The sequence below is a fragment of the Lactuca saligna genome, chromosome 5 (genome assembly GCF_052625555.1).
Source record: "Lactuca saligna cultivar CGN05327 chromosome 5, ASM5262555v1, whole genome shotgun sequence".
Taxonomy (NCBI): Eukaryota; Viridiplantae; Streptophyta; class Magnoliopsida; order Asterales; family Asteraceae; genus Lactuca; species Lactuca saligna.
This window is the reverse complement of record NC_136421.1, coordinates 295,782,584-295,798,373: the sequence shown is the minus strand read 5'-3', so window position 1 is coordinate 295,798,373 and position 15,790 is coordinate 295,782,584.

The window sequence follows — 15,790 nt, the reverse complement described above, 5'->3', positions numbered from 1 at the left end:
AGTTGGAGTTTACTCTTGAAGAGCAAACTCCATAATCAAGCCATACACACCCTTAGATGCTACCCAGGTCACTCCTAACACTTGAAATGAAGTGTTTCCGCGTCTCGGAGTGTACTATCTTATATAATTAGTGGTTCAAATTCTAATTAGATACAATTATGTATTTCTTCATATTACATAGGAACCTCGCGCGTTCTCAAGCCCCGAACTGACACTTAGCATCCAACTGACACACTTCTCGACTGGTGAGTTCATACCCCTACGTTTTTCCATGTTTTCAATGTTTTCAGTGGGGGAATACTAGCAAAAGTACAAGAATATCTTGTACTTGAAGTTATTATTTTATTTGAAATGTTTCATATTTCATATACTTTTAACACTGGAAACCATTTTAACCAACTATTTGAACTGCAGAGTTAGTTTTTCAAACTAATTGCAAACCTAATTATACAGTGTTAAATTGTATGTTTCACCAATGATTTTCCACTTCATTTATGTTAGAATCATTAACCTGGTACATTAGAACACGTCCTCGGTAACACTCCACAGAGATACGCGAGTGGAGGACCCCCGTTGTAACCAGAATCACAAACAGGATTTTTCCACATTATTACTTGTAAATTTGTTAATCTTAATAATTGGAGACACATCCTTGGAAACACTTCACAGAGATACGCAAGTGGAGCACCGTCCCCGTAACCAGAATCTCTTGGAGGGAGAGTATGACTTAAGTGTATAGATCTATACGGGATTAACAACCCCGCACTTGGATACTAACTACAGTCGAACCGAAAGGTTCAAGGCTGACGAAAGTCATAAATTGATGATGGACTACTTATTGCCATATATAGTCTATCGTATGGTTATGGAACTCGCAATTTAGATAACAGAGATTTACTTGTTGGTAATAATGGATCTAGTAAACTAAAAACCTTATGAATTAGTTTACTTTTCACACAATAGTTTTATATATGTGTTAAAACTAGCAAACATTTCAAGGATAACCAGATTTTCAGGAAACAACACACAAACGCTTTAAGTATGGTAGATACTTGTACACTACATTCAAAACCGATAACCAATTACAAACTTTTAAGGAAAATAAGGGTTTTTCCTGGGATAACAAATTGTACATAATCAGAACGTATAACAAACGGATAACCAATCTTTACACATAAGAAAATATGGGATTTTCTTGGATAACAAACTTTTTCAGAAACCAAAAGAAACTAGTTCATTTCAGAAAACAAACCTCTTATGAACTCACCAGCTTTATGTTGATTTTCAAACTGCTTGTATTCTCAGGTCCACATTAGACAGGTACCCACGATCTTTTGGAGAAGACGGAGAATTTTAGAAGTCACGTCTTTACTTTTGTTCAAACTATTGTATAGATAATCATGTATCACTTTACTTTTAAAAAAATGTAATTATTCATATGTAATGTAATGTTTCATCTTTACTATTCTTACTATGTACATTGGTCGTGATACTTACATGACGTCATCCGCCCCGGAACGTTTTCGCCATCGGTTTCGGGGTGTGACAAAAAGCGATTAATTAAACTTAGAGGGTTGGATTTGTGATTATAAGATAATTACAATTTGGCTATGGATCACCTTGGAATATAGTTTGGATGAATTCTATAGGAAGCCCATAAGGAATTCGTCCAAGAGGTATTCTGAAGGAGTCCATGGGCTGCTTAGGGCTTAAGCAGTCAGATTGCACAAATTGTATTCTCAAATTCGATTACGGCCACATAACAATCAATGGTATTCTCTAAACCCTAATTTCGTTTATAATATGTTAGATCTAGGGTTTATAGCTTTGGATAATTGAATTGCATGTTCATTAGACAAACTACATCCGAAGCATTAGGGTTTGCATCTACACCATAGGAATGATGTAGTGCTTAAAACCCATCAGTTGTATCAGAGTTGAGGGCTGTTTGTTGATGAATTTGACGCTTATTTGAAAGAATATTAATTGAAAATCGAAATTTTTGAGCTTTTTGGGCTGGACTCGCCAAGTCCACTCGGTACTCGACGAGTCAGCGAGTCTGCTAGCGTTTTTTCACGATTTTCTTGCTGTTTTGGCTTAGGATTATTACCAAAAATGTTTTTAATTGATAAAATCCATTTTTTATTAATTTAGGGTGAATATCCTTACCAAAATAGAAGATAATTACCTATTAATCAAATATTTGATGCCCTATAAATAATCTTTAATTATTTTAGTTATTTGGTGAATTATCTTGCATATAATTGGACTAGGTCAAAGTTAGATAACCAACAATTAATTGTTAATTGTCTTATTCGAATTGTTGATCTAGAATGTTCTTGATAAAGTTTGAAAGGGTTTCAACTTACACCCTTAAGGTTTTATTGTTTGAAATTTGAACTTAATAGTTTTAGGTTTTGAAATTTAAATAGTTAAACCACATGTTTTGAAAAGTTCAAAACTTGCCCTCAAGTTTTGGAATTTAAAATTTGATTAAAAGTTTAATTTTGAAATATTAAATTCTAAAACCCTAGTATTTTGAAAAGTTCAAATTACATCCTTATGATCTTATTAAGTTAATTAAATGTATAACAAAAAGAGAGTTAATAATTCCATAAAGTTTTGGTTTTCATATTTAACTAAATTAAAAGTATAATTTATTAAATTAGGCCACCTAGTATTTTAAAAGTATAAAATACACCCTTATACTATATGTAACATTAAAAGTCTAATATTATATATATGTATGAATAAAGAGTCAGTCTTACCGTTAGTAGGCCTCATTCACGAAGTTGGTCTCTAAGGGGTGTTTAAGGAAATTGCCTACAAAATGGCGATTGAATGGATATTCACTCTTACCCAGCGCACTATTGACTAGTGGAGGGTCGTTAGTTGATTGGGTAGGATAGGACGAAACCTTCCATTATAAGTATAATGAAGTACAAAGTAGCTAAATGCTTTTACAAATTCCCAAATCATAGTTACTTTAGGCAAAATGTGAAATTGTATGCTAATCCATGGAATTACACTTCATACCCATGTCAAACGTTACTGGAGCGTGTGTGGTTAACCGGCACACTAATTTGGGGTTGACATTGGCAGTGAAGGATGGCTCGATGTTTATCATAGATCAATAAAGTGTGTGTGGCTAACTGGCACATTGATTATGTGATACTAGCATTGGGTGCACCACGTGATTCGCATGATTATTCACACGTTGTTTGTGATCATCGGCATCCCAGTCGCAAACCTGAAGGGCATTAATCGAGATTCAAATATGCCACTGAAAAGTTCAATGAATCTCAAAATATCTAGGAGTTTCAATTCATTTAAAACTTAAACTTAATTTTTGTTTTCATGATGGAAATTGATAAATCGTCATTTACCTACCTTCAAATATTCTGCAACTAGATTACGGCATCCTTCTTCTAGGTTGTAGAGTATTGTATTGAATCCTAGCCTTAATGACTCATTTGGGTGTTTTATTAAGGACTCAATTAACTTGACTTGATTTTTCTCCTGTTTTGTAGATGTCTGGTTCTGATATTCATGGTCTTCCTGAATCCTTTGAAAATGATACTCCACGATACAATCGAGGAACAAGAGATCATGCTTCACTTCCTCCACCTCCTCCTATTGTTCACCCTAACCTATAAGTTCAAAGACTTGAAAAGTTCAAGCTCATTAAAGCCCTATTGGAAAGTAAGCACAAAGATGGAAAGTATGTGTGTGCACACGTCTTAGAGATGAGGTCACACACTGACAGGTTGGGTATGCTGGGTGTTGCCATCCCCAAGGAGCTATCTGTAGACTAGTTTCTTAAGTCACTTCCTGAATCATATAGTGAGTTCGTTAGAGAGTACTATATGATAGAGCATGATGTGCCCTCTTCGATCTCACCTATTTGCTTATTGCTGCTGAATCAATAATGATTTGGCAAACTGGAGAAGCAAAGCTGATTGGTAGATTTGCCTTCCAAACCACCATGGGAATAGGCAATGGCAATGAAAGGCATGTCGTGGTCAAAAGGTTTGACCATAAGAGAAAGGCAATGTCTGAAGTAGTGTCGTGTGTTGTTCCAAAAGGATCAATTTGCTTTTATTGCCAAGAGAAGGGGCATTGAAGACGAAGTTGCCCTATTTACCTAAGAGATCTAAGATATGGGAGAGTCAAAATGTATGACTCTACTTCAGGTAAAATCCATTAACTAACTCTATCAGTTCCTATTTTTTTATTCTTAATACATGATGTGATAAAATTACATTTTTATGTTTTTCAAAAAAGAAATGAAGCTTAAGGAAGAAGTTTACTTAATCTGATCATGAAGAAATGGATTTCGATCACATGGATTCAAAGATCGGATTTTTGAGCTACTACTTTAGAGTTAGAATAGATTTCTAAGAAATATGTAGTAGCATAGTTTTCATTTGAATTGCATTGTAAGGACCAGTTTTTCCGCAATAAAATAAATTTTGAGTTTTATCTTATTTATTTACCCTTGCGATGGCGTGTATGAAAAATTGATGTTTGAATGTTTCAAGTATTAGCAATGATGAATTTGATTCTTAATTAAGTTATTTGTGGAAATGTCGAGAATTTAACAAATAGGGAGAGTTTCTCATCGCACAAGTCTCAAATTGGACAGAATCTTGGAATCATGCAACTTGGTTTGTGTGATGAATGAGAAACTTTATATTTGAAAAGTTTAAGACTAATTCATTGACAAAGAGTCAAGTAAAGGACTACGAGATCAAGTTTGCAATGTTGTGAAATGGTCTAGTTCACCACAAAGAAAGATAATAGATTTGTTATGATTTGCCAAAAGCTTTGTGAATATGGTCAAGCTTACAAGTTTAAGTATAATTCTACATCATTAGAAAGGTCTCAATGAAAGGCAGGACGAATAAGAAGGAACAGTAAGGCAGAAAGATAAAAGTTTCTCCAAAATAAGAAAAAGGGAGACTACATTTTATCAAGTTTTATGATAAGTCTTAATGATTAAGAAACATTCCTCAATTGATCCTCTAAGTGAGTCTTAGTGTGTTTGTATGTCTAAGAAGAGGAATCGAGAATTGTGGAAATGGTTAAATCAAGAAGTCAATTTTACTTCGTTCCAATATCAAGTCTTAGAGTCATACTCCAAGATTGTGAATTTAGTGACATGTTTTTGGTAGGTTTGTAACACTTATCAAATGTAGAATAAGAAAGTTTCATATACATTTGAAATTGGTAAGTTGTGATGTCTTGGATAAGACAAAGACCAACTGGGACTACTTGTGTGTTAAACTTGATAAAAAGCTACACTAACTCTTGAATATTTGTATGTTAAGTAATGTTTCTTGACAAGAGAATCTTATATTTCAAAGAGTCAGTAGCAGTCTTAATGGTCATGAAAAGGTTCAAGAATAAATCAAGAATAAACCTAGTTGATCATCTTAGCACGCAACTTTATATTTATAACCTATCGTGTTGACATAATTATGTTTCTGTTCCATTTCAGTTGAGTTAATTATGCATGTGAGGTATATGAGTTCTAAATTAATTGCATAAACGCAAGATACCCTAATCAATGGAAAGTACATTGATAGGTAAGGGTGAGTTGCTTAACAACCTGGGAAGCAATGGTGGGCCCTCGTGCTGGCATGTGACAAGAGATTAAGATTGAACAAGTTCAGTCCATATGAGTTAGATTTGTCACAAAAATTGTCTTGTGATTGTTGTTATGACAAATTTACATGGATAGGAACACATACGCTATAAAAATCTAAGTGTAATAAGGTTTCTCTCCTTCATGAAAATGATTGTGAGGAAATGCTTTCACTAAGAGGAATTTTAAGAAGATAGCAATTGTGAAAATTGTATTCTCAAATTCGATTACTGCTACATAACAATCAAAGGTATTCTTTAAACCCTAATTTCGTTTATAATATGTTAGATCTAGGGTTTATAGCTTTGGATAATTCAATTGAATGTTCATTAGACAAACTAGATCCGAAACATTAGGGTTTGCATGTACACCATAGGAACGATGTAGTGCTCAAAAACCATCATTGGTTTCAGAGCCTAGGGTTGTTTATTGATGAATTTGATACTTATTTGATTAAATATTAACTGAAAATCAAAAATTTTTAGTTTTTTGGGTTGGACTCACCGAGTCCATGACTGAACTCACCGAGTCCACTGGGTACTCGACGAGTCCAATGCTAACTCGACGAGTCAGCGAGTCTGCTAGCATTTTTATCGCCATTTTCTTGCTGTTTTGGCTTAGGATAATTACCCCAAATGTTTTTAATTGATAAAATCCGATTTTTTATTGATTTAGGGTGAATATCGTTACCAAAATAGAATATAATTACCTATTAATCAAATATTTGATGCCTTATAAGATAATCTTTAATTATTTGAGTTATTTAGTGAATTATCTGGCATATAATCCGACTAGGTCAAAATTAGATAACCACCAATTACTTGTTAATTGCCTTATTTGAATTCTTGATCTAGAATGTTCTTGATAAAGTTTGAAAAAGTTTCAACTTACACCCTTAAGGTTATATAGTTTTAAATTTGAACTTAATAGTTTTAGGTTTTGAAATTTAAATAGTTAAACCACATGTTTTGAAAAGTTTCAAAACTTGCCCTCAAGCTTTGAAATTTAAAATTTCATTAAAATTTTAATTTTGAAATATTAAATTCTAAAACCCTAGTATTTTTAAAAGTTCAAAATTACATCCTTATGGTCTTATTAAGTTAATTAAATGTATAATTAAAAGAGAATTAATAATTCCATAAAGTTTTGGTTTTCATATTAACTAAATTAAAAGTATAATTTATTAAATTAGGCCACCTAGTATTTTAAAAGTATAAAATACACCCTTATACTATATGTAACATTAAAAGTCTAATATTATATATATGTATGAATAAAGAGTCAGTCTTACCGTTAGTAGGCCTCATTCACGAAGTTGGTCTCTAAGGGGTGTTTAAGGAAAGTGCCAATAAAATGGTGATTGAATGAATATCCACTCTTACCCACCGCACTCTTAACTAGTGGAGGGTCGTTAGTCGAATGGGTAGGTATGAAGAAACCTTCCATTATAAGTATAATGAAGTAAAAAATAACTAAATGCTTTTAAAAATTCCCAAATCATAGTTACTTTAGGCAAAATGTGAAATTGTATGCTAATCCATGGAATTACACTTCATACCCATGTCAAACTTTAGTGGAGCGTGTGTGGTTAACCGGCACACTAATTTGGGGTTGACATTGGCAGTGAAGGATGGCTCGATGTTTATCATAGATCAATAGAGCGTTTGTAGCTAACTGGCACATTGATTATGTGATACTAGCATTGGGTGCACCACGTGATTCGCATGGTTATTCACACCTTGTTTGTGATCATCGGCATCCCAGTCCCAAACCTGAAGGGCATAATCGAGATTTAAACATGCCACTGAAAATTTCAATGAATCTCAAAAGATCTAGGAGTTTCAATTCATTTAGAACTTAAACTTCATTTTTGTTTTCATGATGGAAATTGATAAATCGTCATTTACCTACCTTCAAATATTATGCAACTAGATTACAGCATCCATCTTCTAGGTTGTAGAGTATTGTGTTGGATCCTAGCCTTAATAACTCATTTGGGTGTTTTATTAAGGACTCAATTAACTTGACTTGATTTTCTCCTGTTTTGTAGATATCTGGTTCTGACATTCATGGTCTTCCTGAATCCTTTAAAAATGATACTCCACGATACGATCGAAGAACAAGAGATCATGCTTCACTTCCTCCACCTCCTCCTATTGTTCTCCCTAACCCATAAGTTCAAAGACTTGAAAAGTTCAAGCTCATTAAAGCCCTATTGGCAATTAAGCACAAAGATGGAAAGTATGTGTGTGCACACGTCTTAGAGATGAGGTCACACACTGACAGGTTGGGTATGCTGGGTGTTGCCATCCCCAAGGAGCTATCTGTAGACTAGTTTCTTAAGTCACTTCCTGAATCATATAGTGAGTTCGTTAGAGAGTACTATATGATAGAGCATGATGTGCCCTCTTCGATCTCACCTATTTGCTTATTGCTACTGAATCAATAATGATTTGGCGAACTGGAGAAGCAAAGCTGATTGGTAGATCTACCTTCCAAACCACCATGGGAATAGGCAATGGCAACGAAAGGCATGTCGTGGTCAAAAGGTTTGACCATAAGAGAAAGGCAATGTCTGAAGTAGTGTCGTGTGTTGTTCCAAAAGGATCAATTTGCTTTTATTGCCAAGAGAAAGGGCATTGAAGACGAAGTTTCCCTATTTACCTAAGAGATCTAAGATATGGGAGAGTCAAAATGTATGACTCTACTTCAGGTAAAATCCATTAACTAACTTTATAAGTTCCTATTTTTTTTATTCTTAATACATGACGTGATAAGATTACATTTTTATGTTTTACAGAAAAGAAAGGAAGCTTAAGGAAGAAGTGTGTTGAATCTGATCATGAAGAAATGGATTTCAATCGCATGGATTCAAAGATCGTATCTTTGAGCTGCTACTTTAGAGTTAGAATAGATTGATTAGAAATATGTAAAAGCATAATTTTCATTTGAATTGCATTTTAAGGACAACTTTTTCAGCAAATAAAACAAATTTTGAGTTTTATCTTATTTATTTATCCTTGTGATAGCGTGTATGAAAAATTGATGTTTGAATGTTTCTATTATTAGCAATGATGAATTTGATTCTTAATTAGGTTATTTATGGAAATGTCGAGAATTTACCAAATAGGGAGAGTTTCTCATCGCCCAAGTCTCAAATTGAATAGAAACTTGGAATCGTGCAACTTAGTTTGTATGATGAATGAAAAACTTTATATTTGAAAATGTTAAGACTAATTCATTGACAAAGAGTCAAGTAAAGGACTACGAGATCAAGTTTGCAATGTTGTGCAATGGTCTAGTCCACCACAAAGAAAGATAACAGATTCGTTATGATTTGCCAAAAGCTTGGTGAATATGGTTATACTTACAAGTTTAAGTGTAATTTTGCATCATTAGAAAGGTCTCAATGAAAGGCAGGACGAATAAGAAGGATCAGTAAGGCAGAAAGATAAAAGTTTCTCCATTCTAAGAAAAAGGGAGAGTACCTTTTATCATGTTTTATGATAAGTCTTAATGATTAAGAAACATTCCTCAATTGATCCTCTAAGTGAGCCTTAGTGTATTTCTATGTGTAAGAAGAGGAATCGAGAATTGTGGAAATGGTTAAATCAAGAAGTCAATCATACTTCATTCCAACATCAAGTCTTAGAGTCATACTCCAAGATTGTGAATTTAGTGACATGTTTTTGGTAGGTTTGTAACACCTATCAAATGTAGAATAAGAAAGTTTCTTATACATTTTAAATTGGTAAGTTGTGATGTCTTGGATAAGACAAAGACCAACTAGGACCAATTGTGTTTTAAACTTGATAAAAAGCTACACTACCTCTTGAATATTTGTTTATCAAGAAATGTTTCTTGACAAGAGAATCTTATATGTCAAGGAGTCAGTGGCAGTCTTAATGGTCTTGAAAAGGTTCAAGAACAAATCAAGAATAAACCTAGTTGATCATCACTAGCATGCATCTTGAGATTTATAACCTATCGTGTTGACATAATTATGTTTCTGTGTCATTCCAGTTGAGTTAATTATGCATGTGAGTTCTATGAGTTCTAAATTAATTGCATAAAGGCAAGATACCCTGATCAATGGAAAGTACATTGATAGGTAAGGGTGAGTTGCTTAACAACCTGGGAAGCAATGGTGGGCCCTCATGCTGCCATGAGGCAAGAAATTAAGATTGAATAAGTACAGTCCATATGAGTTAGATTTGTCACAAAAATTGTCTTGTGATTGTTGTTATGACAAATTTACATGGATAGGAACACATACGCTATAAAAATCTATGTGTAATAAGGTTTCTCTCCTTCATGAAAATGATTGTAAAAAAAAAAATTTCACTAATAGAAATTTTAAGAAGATAGAAATTGTGAAAATTGTATTGTCAAATTCGATTATGATTACGGCATCCCGCTTCATAGTTCGAATTATGAGATTTGAAAATTAGTCTGAACATTTTGAGACTTAATAACATAAGTTCTAGAATTGTTTAGACGCGCATATAAGCTATCTAAGGAAAAGTGTATGATTGTAAGAAGCTTAGATAAAGGATTATCAAAGCATCAGGTATTAGAAATATGAACTTAAGGAATTCAATAAGCATTGTTTTCTGGAAGTTCAGTTGTTGTCTGAATACATGTCAAAGTTAGTGGGAGCATAAGTATTATGCTTGTAAGAAAATAATCATCATGTTAGTGGGAGCATGATTATTTTGGTAAATATTGCGAGTTAGCAATATTAATTATAGAAAACAAAGATTCACTTTGCAAAGTTGTAGAGGTTGAAAAGTTGTTTTGCTATAATTAAGGGAGAGAATATTATACTTCGATCGAGAAATGTTAATGAATTTAGTCAAGGATACATAGTGCATTCTCAAAATTCGATTATGATTACGGCATCCCTCTTCATAGTTCCAATTGTGAGAACATGGCACATAAAATATTATGGCAAAACACTGATAAAGTATCATGTCTTTATGTGAGACATTATGCATCGTGTCCAATATGCTTCGGTAAAGGATCGATTGCATATGCTGTAATAACCATTCTAAAACTTTTCCAAATTCCTAGTGCATTTAGAGGGAAAAGGGACTAGAATCGGTTTTGACTAAAATAATTAAACAACTATCAAAGGACGATCCAAAGTTCGCTGAAGATTGGTCGCTTGTGAGTAGTTGGAAGTATAGTACTGGCTGGACCATATCGACATTATTCTGAATAGATAATATTCAATTTAGAATGAGTTGTCATGTGGAAAATATGGAAATGTTTCCATATTCGCAGTTGGATATTAAGAATTTTGATGTCTAGATTAGAAATTTTTATGCAAAAAGGATGTTCAAAGGAATGTACTTTGAGTGACAAACATCACATCTATAGAATTGTTTTGTAACAATGTCTGATAGAGTACTTTGTGATTTCAATGGCCGGGTCTTTGTGACTTTTGTGCTGTGACTTCACGAAAAGGATCATTGCATAAAATGTTAGAATCTAACATATTCTAATAGTGGCAAGAATTTGTATTCTTACACTAACAACGAGGATAATGAATTGTGAAATGAGCATCATTGGAAAAGTTTTCAATTGATCTATTTCACAAATTATGGACCATATGTAAACAAAATGTGCATGCTTCGAGCATGGGATAATTGTTAGTATAATTCAAGTGTCAAGTTAATTATCTGAAACATTAAACAATGAATAATGAGTAATCAATATCGTGATTAAATAAAAGGTGTTTTATTTATACTCAAAACTTTGGGACCATATAGGATTATGTATTATCGTTGTGTTTCACTTTGCATGTTTTGACTTCCAGAATAACATGGTTATTTAGAATAACAAGGTTATTCGAATCTCCACAGTCGATCATACATTGGAAGTAGGTATGAAGCAAGACTATCATGAATCCGTCTGAAGATTGTCTAAAGTTTTTAGACATAGCAAATGTTTGCTGCAGAGTTCATGAGTGCTTTAATAAGATTAGAGTATTGGATTAAACCAACACTTACTTGAATCACTTCATGGATTTATCACGAGTAATTGTGAGATGATAATATTTTATATTCTTGAAACCGTGACGTGTGAGTTGTAATTACGATTCAGTTACACATTGATAATAAGTAAACGCATCAGTAACTTGGTGTTATAAAACATATTGTTGCATGTGATTTGATAAGTAAGAGCAAGCGAGCATTTGAGTTGAAGTTTATCCATTCCTTTTACCCAAAGTGGGATAAAAGAGATATATGTGGGCCCCTCGATGATTTAGTGATGACACCTTAAGCGCTTGGCCAAGCTGGGACTAAGTTGATGTGTTCAATTGTAGTCTATTGTCAGTCGTCATAAATCAGATGTCGGGAAACAATACATAGACAGAGAGAATGATTTAAATCCATGTTGCGTGTCTATATGATATCTTGAGAATACAGGAATATATGATCCCTTATCTAAAGGACACGCGTATCTGATAAGATTAGAGTTGACAGCGGCTTTTGAAAGCTACGATTGTTGATCAGGTTTTGAAGTTATGCAAAATAGTTATTAGACTTATCCAAGTGGGAGACTGTTGGATTAGTTTCTAAGTCCATAACTATTTTGGTATGTACTTGACCCAATTATGAGCATGGTCCTTTTGGGTTGCCTTCACCATAGCAACTTGTAGGATGAATTATGGAAAGAGAAAGGTTTAATTATGATTTATTAATATATTATAAGAATAATATATTAAAGGAGAAATCATATTGTTTAATTAATAATAGTCAATAATAATTAAGAATTAATTTTGTGGCTAAAAGAGATTAATTAAACTTAGGGGACTGGATTTGAATTATAAGATAATTACAATTGGGCTATGGATCACCTTGGAATATAGTTTGGACGAATTCTATGGGAAGCCCATAAGGAATTCGTCCAAGAGGTATTCTACAGGAGTCCATGGGCTGCTTAGGGCTTAAGTAGTCAGATTAGGGTTTCCTAGTTGCAAACCCTAATAGCTGAAATATATAAAGGACCCCTATGGCCCCAAAAACGTGGCTAAGACTTCCTTTAGGGTTCCTAGATGTTTTTGGTGTCTCCTCTCTTCTCCTCCTTCATCCTTATTGCTAGTGGTGTTTGTGACTCCATTAGAGGTGCAACACTTGACGCACTAAGCTTTGTGAAGCCAATTACAAGGAGGAATAGATTGTTATTGATACATAACAATCAAAGGTATTCTCTAAACCCTAATTCAATTTATACTATGTTAGATCTATGGTTTATAGCTTTGGATAATTCAATTGCATGTTTATTAGACAAACTAGATACGAAGCATTAGGGCTTGCATGTACACCATAGGAATGATGTAGTGCTCAAAACCCATCAGGTTATCTACCATGGTATGAGTAGTGGTTGAAGTTTATGTGGGTGTAGTGTTTGGGATATTATGAGTAGGTGGAGTGGTATTTATGGGTGAGGATGGTTGAGATGATGATGAGGGGTTTTCTGTTTCAGTTTCTGACACACTTGAGAGGGGATATCCTCCCAAATGTTGATGACCGGAGGGGTAGATGATGAAGAAGTTCCGGAAACAGGTTGCCTCTTACGAAGTTTGGCTTGCTTCCTTAACCTATTTGCAGTCTTCTCTATCTCCGAGTCAATTGGCAGTGGTGTACCTGTACGAAAAGATCTAGGCATAAACAATTAGTAACACCGTGTCCCCGGCAACAGCGCCGATTTGTTAGGCGTGTCAAACCCAACAAATAATAGGGGTACAACAGGCTCCAAATACACTGCTTTAATGCACTAAAAAGTAGTACAAGGCGAGCAGGGTCGAAGCACAGAGACACGGGATAAAAGTCTATACCTCTTTACACAAGGTACTATGGTCACAAAGGGGTTTTTGTTTGCAAAAGTAAAATAATAAAATAACAATCTACTTTAAAATCATGCACAAAATGAAATAAACTTGTAAACAATTTGATTGAATGGTTCTAGTTCTAGTTCTCAATGTTGTTGTTCAACTTGATTATGACTTGATGTAATTCATTATTGCTATTCTAAGTTGGGACTGAAAGATATTAACACGCTCTAATACCTCACGCTTGTCAAACTATCTAACCAAAACACGCTCTTTAACTAGACCTAGCTTTACTAATTCAACCTAAACACGCTCTAAGATTGTATTCAAAAAATGCATTAAGTTTTGTACAAGCTAGGTAACAATGTTTATTTCTTATCATATGCTCATAAGTGTGAAAACATGAGATATATGTCGGGCAATTATGGGGCGCCCGACCTACCCTGTCCGGCCATTGTAGGGTGCCGACCTACCCTGTCAAGCAGTTATGGGGTGCTGACCTACCCATGTCAAGCAGTTCTGGGGTGCTAACCTACCCTTCAGTCCTAACCACCAAACTCCAGGGACTATTTCACCCCTACTACTACTACCACACATATCATAACATAATCATACTGTCAAGCATATCTGGGATGCCCGACCTACCCTTCGGTCATAACAACCGAACTCGGGGACTATTCCCCTTCTACTACCACTATCACATATAAAATATCATACTAGCACATAAACATACCAGGTAGTAGCAAACAAGAAAATTATCACACAGACAATCATCTCAACTATAATCGACTACTAGTGGGCCGACCTTGGTGCCTTAGACCCACTTCTACTGGAAGGTAACTCAGCTCGTAAAACTGTGTGTTGAATCTCGCGGAAAGTAGTCTCTAACAGCTACTCCGATGACTCCCGGCTATCATAATCACATTAACACTCAATCAGCGTCTATAACACTACTTAGGGTAAACTGAGCATTTTACCCCTTGGTCTAATTTGGAACATTCGTAAGACCCAATTCTAGTTTATTAAGCCTAACCCTCTTATGGCCCACCAAGGACTCCTTAAGGGCCCACAAATTGCCCAATTTCTGAATTGGGCCTTATACCCCAAATGGGCCCATTACAAGACCAAAAAGTTCCAAGTCCAAATATAATAATTCCAAAGGATCCAATCATGGCCCAATAGGCCCAATGCTCTAGTTCTAGATTCACAAGTCCAAATTTATACTCCATGATGGGCCATAGGGCCCAATAGTCCAGGCCTAGTCCCTTAAGGCCCAATATATCCACTATATATGTGTACGCGTCGCGTACCTGGTACGTACACCCAGCGTATGCTGGCCTTGACCAAAACGGGGAGTTGACCCAGTACGCGCAGCGTACCAGGATATACACTCAACGTTCTGGCCATCTTCCTTGGGTCTTTATTTATGACTTAATCCAGTAAGTCCTCGTGTCTAAATTGTAGATCCATGCCCCTCAAGACTTCCTAAACCATAAAGTCACAAAATTTATGTGCTTTCATGCATGGTTGGGGATCAAAACATGATTTTAGTCCTTTTAACAAGCTTTAAGACCAACTAGAACTTGCATGGTTGTGGCTCAACCATCAAGGTCCGATTTTTATGACCATAGGTGCTTCTAAGAGTCCAAAAGGACAACTCTTATGCTCTGACACTAACAATACTCAAGCATCCTCAACAATGGAGTCTAAAAGTGAACTTAAACACCCCCATAAATAAATCTAAGCATACAATGGCTAAGTATGGAACTTGATACCTCAAAAGAGTCAGAAGTGATGCCAATCTCCTGGATCTACAAGCTCTTGGTGGATCCTTGCTTCTTCTTCAAGCTCATTTCTTCCCTTCTCACTAACACAGCACACAAACACTCTAAAATGGCTTCCAAATCACAAAGACACACAAATATAAGCTAGGGTTTTCGTGGTGGCTGTCTATAGGTGAAGGGAGGCTGAGCAAACAGGGGTAATGTTCTTTATATAAAGAGTAAACCCTAAATCTTAGGGGTTAAGGATCTGCACACGTACGTTGCGCGTACTCCTGGAATACTGGGCGTGCGTGCATGGCTTCCGCGGTCCATTCTCATGAGTACGCTAAGCGTAAATGGAAATGTACACCCCACGTACAATGTGTTCCCAGCCCACTTGTAAGGACCTAAAGGTCAAGCCCAAACCTAACAATTCCACAATTCAATTATGATAAAAATATTAAATACCTAGAAATTCCCACATGCTACACATCGTCCCTAAGGTCGAATGACTCCAACACTCCATCCTTTTGGAGTTGG